Source organism: Hydractinia symbiolongicarpus, chromosome 9 (genome assembly GCF_029227915.1).
Source record: "Hydractinia symbiolongicarpus strain clone_291-10 chromosome 9, HSymV2.1, whole genome shotgun sequence".
In the NCBI taxonomy this organism is placed as follows: Eukaryota; Metazoa; Cnidaria; class Hydrozoa; order Anthoathecata; family Hydractiniidae; genus Hydractinia; species Hydractinia symbiolongicarpus.
Window position 1 is genome coordinate 8,606,066 of NC_079883.1, and position 14,659 is coordinate 8,620,724.

At 41.1% G+C, this 14,659-nt stretch overlaps 9 non-coding genes across 9 annotated transcripts; 6 read left to right on the forward strand and 3 right to left on the reverse strand.

Moving 5' to 3' along the window:
* Window positions 1-1,415: 1,415 nt before the first annotated feature.
* Window positions 1,416-1,607, forward strand: LOC130660786 (U2 spliceosomal RNA). Its single transcript, XR_008987983.1, has one exon. It is a non-coding gene; the product is annotated as a U2 spliceosomal RNA (small nuclear RNA).
* A 185-nt stretch (window positions 1,608-1,792) lies between these two features.
* LOC130659735 (U1 spliceosomal RNA) lies at window positions 1,793-1,957 on the forward strand. The gene has a single exon (XR_008986939.1). It is a non-coding gene; the product is annotated as a U1 spliceosomal RNA (small nuclear RNA).
* A 328-nt stretch (window positions 1,958-2,285) lies between these two features.
* LOC130660816 (5S ribosomal RNA) lies at window positions 2,286-2,404 on the reverse strand. The gene has a single exon (XR_008988013.1). It is a non-coding gene; the product is annotated as a 5S ribosomal RNA (ribosomal RNA).
* A 4,863-nt stretch (window positions 2,405-7,267) lies between these two features.
* LOC130660787 (U2 spliceosomal RNA) lies at window positions 7,268-7,459 on the forward strand. Its single transcript, XR_008987984.1, has one exon. It is a non-coding gene; the product is annotated as a U2 spliceosomal RNA (small nuclear RNA).
* A 185-nt stretch (window positions 7,460-7,644) lies between these two features.
* LOC130659736 (U1 spliceosomal RNA) lies at window positions 7,645-7,809 on the forward strand. Its single transcript, XR_008986940.1, has one exon. It is a non-coding gene; the product is annotated as a U1 spliceosomal RNA (small nuclear RNA).
* A 328-nt stretch (window positions 7,810-8,137) lies between these two features.
* Window positions 8,138-8,256, reverse strand: LOC130660828 (5S ribosomal RNA). The gene has a single exon (XR_008988025.1). It is a non-coding gene; the product is annotated as a 5S ribosomal RNA (ribosomal RNA).
* Window positions 8,257-13,119: 4,863 nt separating this feature from the next.
* LOC130660788 (U2 spliceosomal RNA) lies at window positions 13,120-13,311 on the forward strand. Its single transcript, XR_008987985.1, has one exon. It is a non-coding gene; the product is annotated as a U2 spliceosomal RNA (small nuclear RNA).
* A 185-nt stretch (window positions 13,312-13,496) lies between these two features.
* On the forward strand, window positions 13,497-13,662 carry LOC130660464 (U1 spliceosomal RNA). Its single transcript, XR_008987663.1, has one exon. It is a non-coding gene; the product is annotated as a U1 spliceosomal RNA (small nuclear RNA).
* A 328-nt stretch (window positions 13,663-13,990) lies between these two features.
* On the reverse strand, window positions 13,991-14,109 carry LOC130660840 (5S ribosomal RNA). The gene has a single exon (XR_008988037.1). It is a non-coding gene; the product is annotated as a 5S ribosomal RNA (ribosomal RNA).
* Window positions 14,110-14,659: the final 550 nt, after the last annotated feature.

Here is a 14,659-nt window from a genome sequence, read left to right on the forward strand (position 1 = left end):
GCCGAGGCTTTCTTTGTGGCAGGCTTCTTTGCTGCTTTCTTTGGCGTGCTCTTCTTTGCTGGCTTCTTTTTTGGTGTACTTTTCTTTGCAGTAGGCTTCTTTGCCGTTGGCTTTTTTGCTGCGGCCTTTTTCTTAGGTTTTTCTTTTTTTACCTGACCTAGCTTGAATGATCCAGAAGCACCAGTGCCTTTAGTTTGAATCAAATCGCCTGATGTTACTCCTCGTTTAAGAGCCATTTTCAGATGATGATCTGAGTTTTCAGCAACTTTGTAATTTGCATGAATATATTTTGTAATAGCTTGGCGAGATGAACCACCGCGTTCCTTTAGGGTAGCGATAGCAGCCTTGATCATGTCCACATATTTAGGGTGATCAGCTGTCTTCTTTGCAGCAGGTTTCTTCTTGGGTGCGATTTTCTTTGGAGAAGCTGCTTCACTCATTTTTAATGTTTTCTTACAACAATCCAACGATAAACGATGCTTGTTATCACAGTAGAAGTATACTAAACATTACCGTGTAAATGAGATATAATTTAAGACGGTGCGAAGTATGCGGACGTAAAAGTACCACTCCCGGGAATTGATTTGGCGCGAAAACAGAAATGTGTGTTTCTGTACATCGTATAATGTCCGTTTTGGGTGCCGCGACTATGCGAAAGCATGTTAATTTTTATTTGTAGTACGACGCAATAGTCTGCAAGAGAAGCTGCTGGAGTTTGAGGTCTTCAGCATTACATCTAGTCTGTTAATTTGGGCTTCTTCCGCGCTCGTGTTAGGATTTTCATAAAGCGTTCTTTGGTTTGCGTTGCGTATGTCGGCCTACATCATCGACACGGCCTGTTTCCGGCTATTAGGAGCAATTCATATATTGGGCACTGCGTTTCGACTTTTTTATTAGACCACAGTAAAAAAATTCACTCACAGAAGTCCCTTTCTTTCATGGCTACAAACACGAAGAATTCTGTCGTAAGTAAAACGAATGCGCAAGCCAAAATGACGATGGGGCGAAGTCATAAGCATGGCCCTGTGGCCCAATGGATAAGGCATCTGACTACGAATCAGGGGATTCCAGGTTCGACTCCTGGCAGGGTCGCACTGTCGCATTTCGGCTGCATGGTCTACTGTGTAACGCGCGCGCACGTTCTGGCGTAATGCGTTGATAAACGGAATGTACGCAGACATATTGGAAAGTAATATCACGCACTTAGTATCGTCGCCTTTGTTAGCATTCATGTAAGTTACCATCCACTTCGCTACAGTCGCTCTCCATCCTACGGCTAAATCAACAGCCGTGATTTTTACTATGTCGCCGTCCATCCGTACGCGGTGACAGTTGTAAGCTTTACAGTAACGTGACATGCTCCACAAGCAGTTACGGTGTGTGGACGATGCCTATCATGGCAACGCTTGTTCTTTATCGCTTCTCGGCCTAATGGCTAAGATCAAGTGTAGTATCTGTTCTTATCAGTTTAATATCTGGTAGGCCATTCTCTGAATGGTCAGTATATTAATCTGATTTTTGGCCTTGGGTCATGGAGGTGGATTCATTCACGCCGTGACCACGGGTTGCCTTGGTGTTGCACTATTACCGATGGCGGCCCACATAAGCAATAAAAGAATAATAGCAGTCCTCTTTCCGACGGCACTCTGCATAGTCTACGGCGGGAACAAAACGCGTACACTGGGGGAGAATACAGCCTATGCCCCGCGACACGGCAGTTTATAACACACTCAAGCCACAAGCATTAACAAACTTTGAAGGGTACCCTCATGCTACGGTGCAGTTCCAACTCATACTTACCTGACGGGGAAGTAAAGACTGATCAATGAGGGTTTTCTTCCAGAGTGAGGCTCTTGCATTGCACTACGCTTGGGCTGACCTCTGCGATTACTGCAAACGTCAGTAACTCGACCGTACAATTTCTGGTAGTGGGGGCCTGCGTCCGCGCTCGCCCCCTCCTTAAGTCAAAATGAATGAGCTTAGAAAAGTTGCGCGGCCAAATGTCGGTGGTGACTTAAACGCTAAGGTAAAACCTCGCTTGGCTGTTACGAAACGTGATTGCGATATAAGTCCTCGGAAGGCGGCGGAATTTTATTTTATTTGCCATTCCGTCAGGGTTATTGGATGATCGGCAATAGATCGAGTTTGTATGCATTTGAAAGCTCTTTTTTCTCGTACTATCACCTGAAAATGTCGTAGGAAAATGTCATAGGAAACACTTTCAACAACCGCCACGTTCCTTAATTGTTATAACAAGAAATATATCACAGCAAATGAAAATGAAAAGCCTACGACACCGGGAGTTCCCAGGCGGTCCCCCATCCAAGTACTATCCCGGCCCGACGATGCTTAACTTCCGTGATCAGACGAGAACGGGTGTGTTCATCGTGGTATGGCCGTAGACATTAGTAGGTGCAAATACGTGCAATTTATTTTGACGTTGTGATCAAATTTTTTTATTTAATTTCTTTGAGTTACTTAGGACAAGGCGTATGCATGGATTATCTATTAGACTTTAAGGTTATAGTTTTGTGAAAAAAACAATGTTTTTTTAAAGATGTGTGGCTATAAAAATAGCCGTTGTTTTCTGAGTGTAGCGGTTTACTTCTTCTGTCCTTTGTCGTTCTTCTTTGGGAGTAAGACAGCTTGAATGTTTGGCAAAACACCACCAGCTGCAATGGTTACACCGCTCAAAAGTTTGTTTAATTCTTCATCATTACGAACAGCCAATTGTAAATGTCTTGGAATAATCCTAGCTTTTTTGTTGTCTCTTGCTGCGTTACCAGCCAACTCCAATATCTCAGCAGATAAATATTCCAAGACGGCTGCTAAGTAAACTGGTGCTCCAGATCCAATTCGGTTAGCATAGTGCCCTCTACGAAGGAATCTATGCACTCTACCGACTGGAAATTGAAGTCCAGCTCTTGAGGATCTTGTCTTGGCTTTAGCCTTAGCTTTTCCACCTTTTCCACGTCCAGACATAACTGCGATTTGATTTGTAAGTTAATACAAAAACGTACGAATATTTAACGTAAGTGTTAACGAAATAAACTTTACTCGTTTTTTCATCATAAAAATAGGATCGAAATCATGTTTTTTTAACCAATCATAATTAAGTATTAAACAAAAGATTTTTTTTTTAACCAATTAAATTGCGTATCGGCGTTTTCGGATCGAATTCGATCCGATTTTTTTACTTATAAACAAAAAGTTTTGACTTGCAGTTTAATGCTTATTTACAAGTTAAGTAGCAAAAATTTTTAACCATGTCTGACGCAGCAGCTAAAGGAGGAAAACAGGCACCTAAAGTAGCCAAGAAAGGTGAAAAAAGAGCCGGCAAAAAAGGAGGAAAGATTGGTGGAACTGGTGAAAAGAAACGCAAGAGAAAGAGAAAGGAAAGTTATGCTATTTACATCTACAATGTTTTGAAACAAGTTCACCCAGATGTCGGAGTTTCAAGCAAAGCTATGAGCATCATGAACTCATTTGTCAACGACATCTTTGAGCGCATTGCTTCCGAAGCTTCGCGTTTGGCTCTTCAAAACAAAAAGTCGACCATCTCTTCTCGTGAAATTCAAACCGCAGTACGTCTTCTCTTGCCTGGAGAACTTGCAAAACACGCAGTCAGTGAAGGAACAAAAGCCGTCACAAAATACACAAGCAGCAAGTAAACCAACGTCTACCAAACACAAACGGTCTTTTTTAAGACCACACATCTTTAAAAAAACATTTACTTGGCGTCACTACAAGTTAACCGAAGTTAATAAAACTTCTAAATAATGTGCTTAAGAACACTAGCCTACATTTAAAATACTTCCCCATGTGTGTGTGGATTAGCTTCACTTTTCATACGTATTATTAGCTGTACTTGCAGAAAAGACAAGTACATTGATCCATGTTATTGCTTACATTTAACTTAACCCAGCTTTTCACGGAAACACTCCCAGGCAAATTAACCCTACAAAGTATTTCTAAATTTTTTTTGTGTCATATATGACATAGTATCGTATAGCAATAAATGTAACTGTGACAAGACTTTACACATTGTGTAATTTGGAAGCGTGCACAAAGTAATGTTTTAAAAGATTTGTGGCTATAAAAATAGCCGTTTTTGTTGAGCAATGACAACGCTTAACCTCCGAATCCGTAAAGAGTTCTTCCTTGACGTTTTAAGGCATAAACAACATCCATAGCGGTAACGGTCTTGCGTTTAGCGTGCTCTGTGTAGGTTACAGCATCACGAATAACATTCTCTAAGAAAACCTTCAGTACACCTCTGGTTTCCTCATAGATAAGGCCAGAGATACGTTTGACACCACCTCGTCGAGCAAGACGCCGAATAGCAGGTTTTGTGATTCCCTGAATGTTATCACGAAGAATTTTTCGGTGACGTTTAGCACCTCCTTTTCCCAATCCTTTACCTCCTTTTCCGCGTCCAGACATATTGATATAGTTGCGTACAGAACGAGTACAAAAACAACGTTTGAGTTAACAGAATTCAGACAGCTTTAAAAAGAGGCCATAAAATTACCTACTGCTCGTGGAAACACCCTAATTAACCAATAGAGTTGCGTCATTACAAAATGTTCCGAACATTTTGTACATTTTTTTAAGTAAAACTGTAGTTTTTTTAAAAATTCGTGGTCTTAATGTTTCAGTAAGGCAATAAATTTGGCATCGTTGGAATTCGCCAAACCTTCTGCTACTTACTAAAAAAAAAAAAAGTCAAAAGCTTTTGTGTATCAGAAGATACAGCCGTTTTCCCGTAGCCAAAAAACACAGATTTTATAAAAATGTTAAAGTAATGAGCGTAATGTCATTATGCAGCCAATCAGAAATTACTTTCTTAGCACCAATCAAATGGTTTGTTTTGAACCTTAGCTGTCAATCAATATGAGAAATAAAACTTTGGCGCGATAGTGCATTTTAGACCGTCTTGTGTATCCGTACTACATCGACTTCTTAAAATATGGCTCGTACAAAGCAAACTGCACGTAAATCTACTGGAGGAAAGGCTCCACGAAAACAACTCGCCACTAAAGCTGCGAGGAAAAGCGCACCAGCTACTGGAGGAGTGAAAAAACCACATCGTTACAGACCTGGTACAGTTGCTCTCAGAGAAATCAGAAGATACCAGAAGTCAACCGAGCTCTTGATCCGCAAGTTGCCTTTCCAGCGTCTTGTGCGAGAAATTGCTCAGGACTTCAAAACAGATCTGCGATTCCAGAGCACAGCCGTTATGGCTCTGCAAGAGGCTTCTGAAGCGTACCTTGTTGGCTTGTTCGAGGATACTAACTTGTGTGCCATTCACGCAAAACGAGTTACAATCATGCCTAAAGACATCCAGTTGGCAAGAAGAATTCGTGGGGAACGTGCCTAAGCATCTTACCAAACAAAAAACGGCTATTTTTATAGCCACACATCCATAAAAAATATTACGGCTAGCTTTTTATATCAAACTTTGTCCTGCTTTCTGTTTAAATTTTATGCTACATAAAAATTTTATGCTACATAAAGTTTGACAATGTTAAAAATATGAAGGGCAAGAAAAGTAAAAGCAAGAAAATAAGAAATTTAAAAACGAAAATACTTAAACTTAGGGAATCTAATCTTAAATTTACTCTTTTTTAACTGTTTAAGTGACTTAAACAAGTTTAACTTTGTACCAAGATAATGTTTTTTTGTAAATGTGTGGCTATAAAAATAGCCGTTTGTTAATGTAATAGCCAGATACACACAAACTATTTTTTTGCGGTCTTCTTTGCTGCCTTTTTGGGAGTCTTTTTGACCTTCTTTGCTGCAGGTTTTTTAGCAACAGGCTTCTTTGTGGGTTTCTTAGCTGCTGGTTTCTTAGCCGAGGCTTTCTTTGTGGCAGGCTTCTTTGCTGCTTTCTTTGGCGTGCTCTTCTTTGCTGGCTTCTTTTTTGGTGTACTTTTCTTTGCAGTAGGCTTCTTTGCCGTTGGCTTTTTTGCTGCGGCCTTTTTCTTAGGTTTTTCTTTTTTTACCTGACCTAGCTTGAATGATCCAGAAGCACCAGTGCCTTTAGTTTGAATCAAATCGCCTGATGTTACTCCTCGTTTAAGAGCCATTTTCAGATGATGATCTGAGTTTTCAGCAACTTTGTAATTTGCATGAATATATTTTGTAATAGCTTGGCGAGATGAACCACCGCGTTCCTTTAGGGTAGCGATAGCAGCCTTGATCATGTCCACATATTTAGGGTGATCAGCTGTCTTCTTTGCAGCAGGTTTCTTCTTGGGTGCGATTTTCTTTGGAGAAGCTGCTTCACTCATTTTTAATGTTTTCTTACAACAATCCAACGATAAACGATGCTTGTTATCACAGTAGAAGTATACTAAACATTACCGTGTAAATGAGATATAATTTAAGACGGTGCGAAGTATGCGGACGTAAAAGTACCACTCCCGGGAATTGATTTGGCGCGAAAACAGAAATGTGTGTTTCTGTACATCGTATAATGTCCGTTTTGGGTGCCGCGACTATGCGAAAGCATGTTAATTTTTATTTGTAGTACGACGCAATAGTCTGCAAGAGAAGCTGCTGGAGTTTGAGGTCTTCAGCATTACATCTAGTCTGTTAATTTGGGCTTCTTCCGCGCTCGTGTTAGGATTTTCATAAAGCGTTCTTTGGTTTGCGTTGCGTATGTCGGCCTACATCATCGACACGGCCTGTTTCCGGCTATTAGGAGCAATTCATATATTGGGCACTGCGTTTCGACTTTTTTATTAGACCACAGTAAAAAAATTCACTCACAGAAGTCCCTTTCTTTCATGGCTACAAACACGAAGAATTCTGTCGTAAGTAAAACGAATGCGCAAGCCAAAATGACGATGGGGCGAAGTCATAAGCATGGCCCTGTGGCCCAATGGATAAGGCATCTGACTACGAATCAGGGGATTCCAGGTTCGACTCCTGGCAGGGTCGCACTGTCGCATTTCGGCTGCATGGTCTACTGTGTAACGCGCGCGCACGTTCTGGCGTAATGCGTTGATAAACGGAATGTACGCAGACATATTGGAAAGTAATATCACGCACTTAGTATCGTCGCCTTTGTTAGCATTCATGTAAGTTACCATCCACTCGCTACAGTCGCTCTCCATCCTACGGCTAAATCAACAGCCGTGATTTTTACTATGTCGCCGTCCATCCGTACGCGGTGACAGTTGTAAGCTTTACAGTAACGTGACATGCTCCACAAGCAGTTACGGTGTGTGGACGATGCCTATCATGGCAACGCTTGTTCTTTATCGCTTCTCGGCCTAATGGCTAAGATCAAGTGTAGTATCTGTTCTTATCAGTTTAATATCTGGTAGGCCATTCTCTGAATGGTCAGTATATTAATCTGATTTTTGGCCTTGGGTCATGGAGGTGGATTCATTCACGCCGTGACCACGGGTTGCCTTGGTGTTGCACTATTACCGATGGCGGCCCACATAAGCAATAAAAGAATAATAGCAGTCCTCTTTCCGACGGCACTCTGCATAGTCTACGGCGGGAACAAAACGCGTACACTGGGGGAGAATACAGCCTATGCCCCGCGACACGGCAGTTTATAACACACTCAAGCCACAAGCATTAACAAACTTTGAAGGGTACCCTCATGCTACGGTGCAGTTCCAACTCATACTTACCTGACGGGGAAGTAAAGACTGATCAATGAGGGTTTTCTTCCAGAGTGAGGCTCTTGCATTGCACTACGCTTGGGCTGACCTCTGCGATTACTGCAAACGTCAGTAACTCGACCGTACAATTTCTGGTAGTGGGGGCCTGCGTCCGCGCTCGCCCCCTCCTTAAGTCAAAATGAATGAGCTTAGAAAAGTTGCGCGGCCAAATGTCGGTGGTGACTTAAACGCTAAGGTAAAACCTCGCTTGGCTGTTACGAAACGTGATTGCGATATAAGTCCTCGGAAGGCGGCGGAATTGTATTTTATTTGCCATTCCGTCAGGGTTATTGGATGATCGGCAATAGATCGAGTTTGTATGCATTTGAAAGCTCTTTTTTCTCGTACTATCACCTGAAAATGTCGTAGGAAAATGTCATAGGAAACACTTTCAACAACCGCCACGTTCCTTAATTGTTATAACAAGAAATATATCACAGCAAATGAAAATGAAAAGCCTACGACACCGGGAGTTCCCAGGCGGTCCCCCATCCAAGTACTATCCCGGCCCGACGATGCTTAACTTCCGTGATCAGACGAGAACGGGTGTGTTCATCGTGGTATGGCCGTAGACATTAGTAGGTGCAAATACGTGCAATTTATTTTGACGTTGTGATCAAATTTTTTTATTTAATTTCTTTGAGTTACTTAGGACAAGGCGTATGCATGGATTATCTATTAGACTTTAAGGTTATAGTTTTGTGAAAAAAACAATGTTTTTTTAAAGATGTGTGGCTATAAAAATAGCCGTTGTTTTCTGAGTGTAGCGGTTTACTTCTTCTGTCCTTTGTCGTTCTTCTTTGGGAGTAAGACAGCTTGAATGTTTGGCAAAACACCACCAGCTGCAATGGTTACACCGCTCAAAAGTTTGTTTAATTCTTCATCATTACGAACAGCCAATTGTAAATGTCTTGGAATAATCCTAGCTTTTTTGTTGTCTCTTGCTGCGTTACCAGCCAACTCCAATATCTCAGCAGATAAATATTCCAAGACGGCTGCTAAGTAAACTGGTGCTCCAGATCCAATTCGGTTAGCATAGTGCCCTCTACGAAGGAATCTATGCACTCTACCGACTGGAAATTGAAGTCCAGCTCTTGAGGATCTTGTCTTGGCTTTAGCCTTAGCTTTTCCACCTTTTCCACGTCCAGACATAACTGCGATTTGATTTGTAAGTTAATACAAAAAACGTACGAATATTTAACGTAAGTGTTAACGAAATAAACTTTACTCGTTTTTTCATCATAAAAATAGGATCGAAATCATGTTTTTTTAACCAATCATAATTAAGTATTAAACAAAAGATTTTTTTTTTAACCAATTAAATTGCGTATCGGCGTTTTCGGATCGAATTCGATCGATTTTTTTACTTATAAACAAAAAGTTTTGACTTGCAGTTTAATGCTTATTTACAAGTTAAGTAGCAAAAATTTTTAACCATGTCTGACGCAGCAGCTAAAGGAGGAAAACAGGCACCTAAAGTAGCCAAGAAAGGTGAAAAAAGAGCCGGCAAAAAAGGAGGAAAGATTGGTGGAACTGGTGAAAAGAAACGCAAGAGAAAGAGAAAGGAAAGTTATGCTATTTACATCTACAATGTTTTGAAACAAGTTCACCCAGATGTCGGAGTTTCAAGCAAAGCTATGAGCATCATGAACTCATTTGTCAACGACATCTTTGAGCGCATTGCTTCCGAAGCTTCGCGTTTGGCTCTTCAAAACAAAAAGTCGACCATCTCTTCTCGTGAAATTCAAACCGCAGTACGTCTTCTCTTGCCTGGAGAACTTGCAAAACACGCAGTCAGTGAAGGAACAAAAGCCGTCACAAAATACACAAGCAGCAAGTAAACCAACGTCTACCAAACACAAACGGTCTTTTTTAAGACCACACATCTTTAAAAAAACATTTACTTGGCGTCACTACAAGTTAACCGAAGTTAATAAAACTTCTAAATAATGTGCTTAAGAACACTAGCCTACATTTAAAATACTTCCCCATGTGTGTGTGGATTAGCTTCACTTTTCATACGTATTATTAGCTGTACTTGCAGAAAAGACAAGTACATTGATCCATGTTATTGCTTACATTTAACTTAACCCAGCTTTTCACGGAAACACTCCCAGGCAAATTAACCCTACAAAGTATTTCTAAATTTTTTTTGTGTCATATATGACATAGTATCGTATAGCAATAAATGTAACTGTGACAAGACTTTACACATTGTGTAATTTGGAAGCGTGCACAAAGTAATGTTTTAAAAGATTTGTGGCTATAAAAATAGCCGTTTTTGTTGAGCAATGACAACGCTTAACCTCCGAATCCGTAAAGAGTTCTTCCTTGACGTTTTAAGGCATAAACAACATCCATAGCGGTAACGGTCTTGCGTTTAGCGTGCTCTGTGTAGGTTACAGCATCACGAATAACATTCTCTAAGAAAACCTTCAGTACACCTCTGGTTTCCTCATAGATAAGGCCAGAGATACGTTTGACACCACCTCGTCGAGCAAGACGCCGAATAGCAGGTTTTGTGATTCCCTGAATGTTATCACGAAGAATTTTTCGGTGACGTTTAGCACCTCCTTTTCCCAATCCTTTACCTCCTTTTCCGCGTCCAGACATATTGATATAGTTGCGTACAGAACGAGTACAAAAACAACGTTTGAGTTAACAGAATTCAGACAGCTTTAAAAAGAGGCCATAAAATTACCTACTGCTCGTGGAAACACCCTAATTAACCAATAGAGTTGCGTCATTACAAAATGTTCCGAACATTTTGTACATTTTTTTAAGTAAAACTGTAGTTTTTTTAAAAATTCGTGGTCTTAATGTTTCAGTAAGGCAATAAATTTGGCATCGTTGGAATTCGCCAAACCTTCTGCTACTTACTAAAAAAAAAAAAAGTCAAAAGCTTTTGTGTATCAGAAGATACAGCCGTTTTCCCGTAGCCAAAAAACACAGATTTTATAAAAATGTTAAAGTAATGAGCGTAATGTCATTATGCAGCCAATCAGAAATTACTTTCTTAGCACCAATCAAATGGTTTGTTTTGAACCTTAGCTGTCAATCAATATGAGAAATAAAACTTTGGCGCGATAGTGCATTTTAGACCGTCTTGTGTATCCGTACTACATCGACTTCTTAAAATATGGCTCGTACAAAGCAAACTGCACGTAAATCTACTGGAGGAAAGGCTCCACGAAAACAACTCGCCACTAAAGCTGCGAGGAAAAGCGCACCAGCTACTGGAGGAGTGAAAAAACCACATCGTTACAGACCTGGTACAGTTGCTCTCAGAGAAATCAGAAGATACCAGAAGTCAACCGAGCTCTTGATCCGCAAGTTGCCTTTCCAGCGTCTTGTGCGAGAAATTGCTCAGGACTTCAAAACAGATCTGCGATTCCAGAGCACAGCCGTTATGGCTCTGCAAGAGGCTTCTGAAGCGTACCTTGTTGGCTTGTTCGAGGATACTAACTTGTGTGCCATTCACGCAAAACGAGTTACAATCATGCCTAAAGACATCCAGTTGGCAAGAAGAATTCGTGGGGAACGTGCCTAAGCATCTTACCAAACAAAAAACGGCTATTTTTATAGCCACACATCCATAAAAAATATTACGGCTAGCTTTTTATATCAAACTTTGTCCTGCTTTCTGTTTAAATTTTATGCTACATAAAAATTTTATGCTACATAAAGTTTGACAATGTTAAAAATATGAAGGGCAAGAAAAGTAAAAGCAAGAAAATAAGAAATTTAAAAACGAAAATACTTAAACTTAGGGAATCTAATCTTAAATTTACTCTTTTTTAACTGTTTAAGTGACTTAAACAAGTTTAACTTTGTACCAAGATAATGTTTTTTTGTAAATGTGTGGCTATAAAAATAGCCGTTTGTTAATGTAATAGCCAGATACACACAAATTATTTTTTTGCGGTCTTCTTTGCTGCCTTTTTGGGAGTCTTTTTGACCTTCTTTGCTGCAGGTTTTTTAGCAACAGGCTTCTTTGTGGGTTTCTTAGCTGCTGGTTTCTTAGCCGAGGCTTTCTTTGTGGCAGGCTTCTTTGCTGCTTTCTTTGGCGTGCTCTTCTTTGCTGGCTTCTTTTTTGGTGTACTTTTCTTTGCAGTAGGCTTCTTTGCCGTTGGCTTTTTTGCTGCGGCCTTTTTCTTAGGTTTTTCTTTTTTTACCTGACCTAGCTTGAATGATCCAGAAGCACCAGTGCCTTTAGTTTGAATCAAATCGCCTGATGTTACTCCTCGTTTAAGAGCCATTTTCAGATGATGATCTGAGTTTTCAGCAACTTTGTAATTTGCATGAATATATTTTGTAATAGCTTGGCGAGATGAACCACCGCGTTCCTTTAGGGTAGCGATAGCAGCCTTGATCATGTCCACATATTTAGGGTGATCAGCTGTCTTCTTTGCAGCAGGTTTCTTCTTGGGTGCGATTTTCTTTGGAGAAGCTGCTTCACTCATTTTTAATGTTTTCTTACAACAATCCAACGATAAACGATGCTTGTTATCACAGTAGAAGTATACTAAACATTACCGTGTAAATGAGATATAATTTAAGACGGTGCGAAGTATGCGGACGTAAAAGTACCACTCCCGGGAATTGATTTGGCGCGAAAACAGAAATGTGTGTTTCTGTACATCGTATAATGTCCGTTTTGGGTGCCGCGACTATGCGAAAGCATGTTAATTTTTATTTGTAGTACGACGCAATAGTCTGCAAGAGAAGCTGCTGGAGTTTGAGGTCTTCAGCATTACATCTAGTCTGTTAATTTGGGCTTCTTCCGCGCTCGTGTTAGGATTTTCATAAAGCGTTCTTTGGTTTGCGTTGCGTATGTCGGCCTACATCATCGACACGGCCTGTTTCCGGCTATTAGGAGCAATTCATATATTGGGCACTGCGTTTCGACTTTTTTATTAGACCACAGTAAAAAAATTCACTCACAGAAGTCCCTTTCTTTCATGGCTACAAACACGAAGAATTCTGTCGTAAGTAAAACGAATGCGCAAGCCAAAATGACGATGGGGCGAAGTCATAAGCATGGCCCTGTGGCCCAATGGATAAGGCATCTGACTACGAATCAGGGGATTCCAGGTTCGACTCCTGGCAGGGTCGCACTGTCGCATTTCGGCTGCATGGTCTACTGTGTAACGCGCGCGCACGTTCTGGCGTAATGCGTTGATAAACGGAATGTACGCAGACATATTGGAAAGTAATATCACGCACTTAGTATCGTCGCCTTTGTTAGCATTCATGTAAGTTACCATCCACTCGCTACAGTCGCTCTCCATCCTACGGCTAAATCAACAGCCGTGATTTTTACTATGTCGCCGTCCATCCGTACGCGGTGACAGTTGTAAGCTTTACAGTAACGTGACATGCTCCACAAGCAGTTACGGTGTGTGGACGATGCCTATCATGGCAACGCTTGTTCTTTATCGCTTCTCGGCCTAATGGCTAAGATCAAGTGTAGTATCTGTTCTTATCAGTTTAATATCTGGTAGGCCATTCTCTGAATGGTCAGTATATTAATCTGATTTTTGGCCTTGGGTCATGGAGGTGGATTCATTCACGCCGTGACCACGGGTTGCCTTGGTGTTGCACTATTACCGATGGCGGCCCACATAAGCAATAAAAGAATAATAGCAGTCCTCTTTCCGACGGCACTCTGCATAGTCTACGGCGGGAACAAAACGCGTACACTGGGGGAGAATACAGCCTATGCCCCGCGACACGGCAGTTTATAACACACTCAAGCCACAAGCATTAACAAACTTTGAAGGGTACCCTCATGCTACGGTGCAGTTCCAACTCATACTTACCTGACGGGGAAGTAAAGACTGATCAATGAGGGTTTTCTTCCAGAGTGAGGCTCTTGCATTGCACTACGCTTGGGCTGACCCTCTGCGATTACTGCAAACGTCAGTAACTCGACCGTACAATTTCTGGTAGTGGGGGCCTGCGTCCGCGCTCGCCCCCTCCTTAAGTCAAAATGAATGAGCTTAGAAAAGTTGCGCGGCCAAATGTCGGTGGTGACTTAAACGCTAAGGTAAAACCTCGCTTGGCTGTTACGAAACGTGATTGCGATATAAGTCCTCGGAAGGCGGCGGAATTTTATTTTATTTGCCATTCCGTCAGGGTTATTGGATGATCGGCAATAGATCGAGTTTGTATGCATTTGAAAGCTCTTTTTTCTCGTACTATCACCTGAAAATGTCGTAGGAAAATGTCATAGGAAACACTTTCAACAACCGCCACGTTCCTTAATTGTTATAACAAGAAATATATCACAGCAAATGAAAATGAAAAGCCTACGACACCGGGAGTTCCCAGGCGGTCCCCCATCCAAGTACTATCCCGGCCCGACGATGCTTAACTTCCGTGATCAGACGAGAACGGGTGTGTTCATCGTGGTATGGCCGTAGACATTAGTAGGTGCAAATACGTGCAATTTATTTTGACGTTGTGATCAAATTTTTTTATTTAATTTCTTTGAGTTACTTAGGACAAGGCGTATGCATGGATTATCTATTAGACTTTAAGGTTATAGTTTTGTGAAAAAAACAATGTTTTTTTAAAGATGTGTGGCTATAAAAATAGCCGTTGTTTTCTGAGTGTAGCGGTTTACTTCTTCTGTCCTTTGTCGTTCTTCTTTGGGAGTATAAGACAGCTTGAATGTTTGGCAAAACACCACCAGCTGCAATGGTTACACCGCTCAAAAGTTTGTTTAATTCTTCATCATTACGAACAGCCAATTGTAAATGTCTTGGAATAATCCTAGCTTTTTTGTTGTCTCTTGCTGCGTTACCAGCCAACTCCAATATCTCAGCAGATAAATATTCCAAGACGGCTGCTAAGTAAACTGGTGCTCCAGATCCAATTCGGTTAGCATAGTGCCCTCTACGAAGGAATCTATGCACTCTACCGACTGGAAATTGAAGTCCAGCTCTTGAGGATCTTGTCTTGGCTTTAGCCTT